The sequence below is a fragment of the Echinops telfairi genome, unplaced genomic scaffold (genome assembly GCF_000313985.2).
Source record: "Echinops telfairi isolate 266 unplaced genomic scaffold, ASM31398v2 ScPeMD7_11;HRSCAF=52, whole genome shotgun sequence".
NCBI lineage: Eukaryota > Metazoa > Chordata > Mammalia > Afrosoricida > Tenrecidae > Echinops > Echinops telfairi.
In genome coordinates this window covers 34,159,615-34,164,682 of record NW_022103908.1, presented here as the reverse complement: position 1 = coordinate 34,164,682, position 5,068 = coordinate 34,159,615, and the positions used below count along the sequence as shown (strand labels likewise).

Here is a 5,068-nt window from a genome sequence, read left to right as displayed (position 1 = left end):
AAGTCTTGATGAACAAAAACTTTTAAACTATTTAAAAACGATTTCACTTTTTCAGTCTTTTATTGTGTATGGGTATGTTTTCAACTTTTGTGAAGTAGGTGGGGTTTTACATTTCAGATCACTTTAGTATACAACAATTTAAACATCAAACCTCCAATAGCTTGTCTTGCCTTTTTTTCTTCTTGAAAATAAAACATTTCCATATTTTCAGAAACTTTTAATTTAAGTTTTATTGCCATATAATTCACATCATACAATTCAGTAGTTCAATCTTATTAAAAATAGTTGTACCATCATCTCCACAATTTTAGAGCATTTATTTCTTTATTCCCTCCCCTCCTCTCCCCTAAGAAACCATTAATGCAGTCAACTGTGTCGATAGCTTGATCCAGCCTGGATTTCATATACAGGAAGAGACAAAAATCCAAACCACTACACTCTGCTTGACACTAAGGCTCCCTGGTCTGTGACCAGAGGGGATTCAGTATTCTGTAAGGATGCATAGTATTCATTTTATGTATGTAGTGTGGCTTGTTTATCCACTTTTCCACCCACTGAGGGGCATGTAGGTTGTTCTACCTGCTTGTTGCTGTGAATAGTACTGCGGTGGACATGACCGTGTATATCTCTATATTATGGCTCCGATTTCTTTAGAACAATAGTAAGTGGGATTCCTGTATCATAGAATGTTTTTATTCCCGTTGTTTGAGGAAACAGACCACTGTCCAGTTTTGCATTCCCATCAGCAATTTATGAAGGTTCTAATTTCTCGATACTCACTCTCTCTAGCATATGTTATTCTGGGTTTTTTGGTGGCTTTTTTTTTTCCTTTTTTTAAAACTGCTATCAGTGCGGGTATGTGGTGGTATTTAATCATTGTTTTGATTTGCATCTCAAATGGCTAGTGGTTGCAAGCATTTTTTCATGTTTATTGCCATCCTGGATGTAGTCATTGGTGAACTGCCTGTTTATGTCCTCTGTCCATTTTTTAATTGGATTATTCATCTTGTTCTTGTTCGGGTGTTGCAGTTTCTGTAGATTTTCGAAATTAGTCCCTTGTCTGATGAAACATCATTGCGAAAACGTTTCTCCCAGTCTGTGGTCTCTTTTCACTCTTGATGAAGTTTTTAGATTCACATAAGAATCTTAATTTTAGGAGGCCCCAGCCATCTCTTTTGTCTTCTGCTGTGGAAGTATTTTTCTTTATGTTTGATGTGTTTATGCCATGTATTAGAGTCCTTACAGTTGTCCTTATTTTTTCATTGATGATCTTTATAGTGCTAGGGCATTAATTCATCTTGAGTTTGTTTGTATATATATGGAGTGAGGTAGGGGCTCTGCTTCATTTTTCTGTAGTAGCTTAGTCTTTTCTGTGATTTTGGGTTTTGTTCCACTTTCTCCCCCTCTGTCCAGGACCTTCTAATGTGATCCTTTTCAGAGTAGTTGGCACTGATAGCCAGACCATCTAGTTCTTCTGATTTCAGGGCTGTGGAGGCTGATATTTGTGTGGTCCATTAGCTCATTCGACTAAATATATGTGTCTTTTGATTTTTGTCAATTTCTTCTTTGCTGGACGAGGATACTAAGGTTTGTGTCTTCGCTTGTAAGACCCTTGTCAGTGTTCACCAAAGTAGAATGTAGAACATTGTTTTTGTGGAACTATGCTTTACTATTTGACTTTGATGCCCTTCCTCTCTGCTCCCCCTAAACTATGATCCTCATGCTCTAGGCCCAGTACCTCATTCCCTCAAAGTGTTTGGTTTGGTTAAAGTCATAGGCTAGAACATAAGTCCTCAAATTTATTTGGTCTACTACATCGTTTTTAGAAAAAAATACTTAAGCACCCCCCAGCAATGAAAAGCTTTTGTACTATACCCCATAATTCAGGATAAAGTATAGGTGTCTGCTTTCGCAAGACCTCTCCACCATCATCCTCATCATTCCGGCACCCACTAGGGACTGGTATCTCTCACTTGGGGAAACACTGGACAAGACAGGTAAAAAAACAAATTGCCATTCATTTGGTTCCAGCTCATAGCAACCCTGTAGGACAAGGTAGAACTGCCCCTGTGGGTTTCCAAGACTGTAACTCTTTCTGGGAGTAGAAAGCCTCATCTTTCTCCTTTGGAGCAGCTTGTGGTTTTGAATTGTTGACCTTGTGGATTGCAGCCTAACATGTAACCAATATGCTACCAGGGCTCCTAGGCTAGACAATAGATAAGTGTGTTAATTTTTGGTTGAAGGCAAAAGGAACATACAATAAAATAGGCTGGCCAAAAAAAAAAATGATGTAAGCAGGGCAAGACATCAAAAAGTTTGCAGGAACTAAAAGCACTAGAGGCAAATGCTGTTATATGCATCTAGCAGTAGTAGTGATCTCTACAAATGAATGCTCAGATGCACATGCAGGCTAAACAGGTATGGGCAGGAGAGTGAGGGTGTACTTATGAACAGGTAATATTTGACATAGGATATTTGTGCATGTTTATTTACCTCTGCTGCAGTATATCCAAGAATGTTGTGGTGCATATGGGACAAAAGTTTTAACTTTTTGTGGTCCCATTTACTTATTTTGTCTTTTGCTGTTTGTGTTGTTAATGATACTAGGCTAACCATTCAACCCTCTGTCTTACAGGGTTAGTTTTAGTTCCACACTGTCCTATAGTGTTGCAGTGAGTTAAGATTAACTCTAGGGCAATGCGCTTGAGCTTTTGATTTTGATTAGTGAGGTAAAGATCCTATTTCATTTTTATACTTGTGGAAATCTAATTTTCCCAGGATCATTTATTGAAGAGACCCTTTTCCATCAAATGGGAAAAAAACAGTGTAGGTCAATTTCTGGACTCTAAATTCTATTACATTGATCTATGTGTATATGGCTATACCACTCTCGAGCTGGCTTGATTACTTAGCTATCTATGTTTTAAAATCAAGAACTGTGAGTCCTACTTTGTTCTTCTCTCGCAGCATTGTTTTAGCTACTCCAGGTTTTGATAACGCTTAGTTTATTTCATGGTAGCGCAGTAACTGGCTCTTCCTGAACCAACAATTGAATTGGGTCTTAATCTTAAAAGTTTCTTTGCAAATTGATTATTTGAAATCCCAAAGATTTTACTGGACTCCTTAAGAAAAAAATACTGTTTTATTTATCTTTGTACTCTCTATGGCTGGTGTGTTTATGCTACATACATGTATTTAGTTATACTTTTTGAATTCATGATTTAGATACCCACATTAACCCAGAGAATCCTTTTGACACATAGTATGCCTGGTTTCTTACAGAGGAGTGAATGCTTAGACATTTGAGGCTATATTTAAGTAGACAGGTCAGAGGTTATCTATATTCAGAGTTCTTTAAGAGTTTGTGGCAAGATAGTATTTTTTTCCTTGAGAATTCTGAAGTATTAGAAAACCATATATTTTTGCAAATAACAGATGTTTGTGTGAGTGAACCCAGTAAATTAATGTAATCAGAAGGCGGCAATGTTGTTTAGTGTTTAAAGCAGATATGGAATCAAACCTGGGTTTGAATCCTGTCTCTGGCACCATCTTGTCACTAAGTAGGAAGTGGAAGAATGAAGTTTGTACATGTCTAGGGCAGGAACAGTCTACTCACAGGAGCTAGCTGATCCAGAGTCCTGAGGTGTTTGAAGAACAGCAAAGAGACTGTGGTGGCCAGAATGGAAAAGCAAGGGAAGAATTAAGAGATGAGATCCCAGAGATAGCAAGGGGTCAGATAAGGGAGCCTTGTAGGTCACTGGAAGGACTTGGACTTTTTGCTTTGAGGGAAATGGGAAAGCATTGGAGAGTTTTGAGCAAAGACATAATAACAAGATCTGATTTATATTACTGCTTGCATCAGGGTGATTGGGCTAAAGTGGTTTGGATTTTAAATATATTTTGAATTTATAAAGCATAGTACTGTATACATTGCTTTGTGAGAATCACACTGTTGGTTAAAGAAAAGTCCAGCACACATGTGTGGCTGTTGAAAGAACTATACTTTTAAGAAAGCTCCAAAATCCCTAGGGGGTATGGGCAGTAGCCTGCAACTTGCTTGCCCAAACTTGCTTCTTGATATCACTGTGTGCTCTCTTCTTGTGCCATCCCTGTTCCAGCTCCACTAGGCTAGTGGAAGTTTGATCTCCTGACTGCCCTCTGTAGCTCACAGGTAGATTAATGGTGAGTCAGTGATAGGATTCTCAAATATACTGCTTTTTCATGTGGGAGACCTAGGTTCATTTCCAGCCAGTGCTCAGGCACATCTGCGATCTACAATGTCTGTCATTGTACGTTTGTGTGTTTCTATGGTGCTGATTGAATTTTAAGCAGAGTTTATAGATTAACACTAGAGAGAAAAGCCTTGTGATCTGCTTCCAAAAATCAGCCAGTGAAAACCCTATATAAATCACATTGTTTGATTGATCTTGTATGCCAAGTTGCCATGAGTTGGGGCCAACCCAATGGCATCTAAAAATCGCCATCACCTGTAAGATATCACACTATTTCTAGGCTCTAAACAGAATGATGTATTCTTTTGTGCTTGTCTACCATTGGCTGAGGACAGAGTGGCTGGTGAGCTTGAATGTGTGTGTATTGATAACTGTCAACTTCCCTGTGCTCTGGATTTCCAGGTTTATTTATTTGTTTTTAATTGGACAGCTTCACATTTTTCTAGGCATCTCAGATTCTGTATGATCTTTGAGTCTTTTCCAAATTAAATGGGAGCAATCTGTAATGGTCAATGTATAATAACTGTATATTATGATATTATGAAATAAGTGATCATAATTGCCGTTTAATGGATTCTTACTATAGGCTAAGAACTAAATGCTTTACATAGAAATTGCATGAGATTTTGGGGTGTTTGGGGGAGCGGTGGGGGGTAAAGGGAGAGAGAATTATTTTCTTATAAGCAACAACTTCCAAACTTGTTTCCCTTCTATCTTTTTTCTAAATAGCTTATGATATGATTATATGATTAAGAAATGTTTAATTAGAATTTGATAGCTTTTACAAAATATATTTACTGACTCCACATTTTTATTTGTAGGAACTGACTAAGGCT

The 5,068-nt window shown here is 37.7% G+C and overlaps 1 long non-coding RNA gene across 1 annotated transcript in view; it reads left to right on the top strand.

The window, feature by feature from the left end:
* Positions 1 to 5,068, top strand: part of LOC123521340 — an 11,789-nt gene extending 6,721 nt beyond the window's left edge. The window contains exon 3 of the long non-coding RNA XR_006679799.1: positions 5,054 to 5,068. This is a non-coding gene — a long non-coding RNA (uncharacterized LOC123521340). The remainder of the gene's footprint in view (positions 1 to 5,053) is intronic.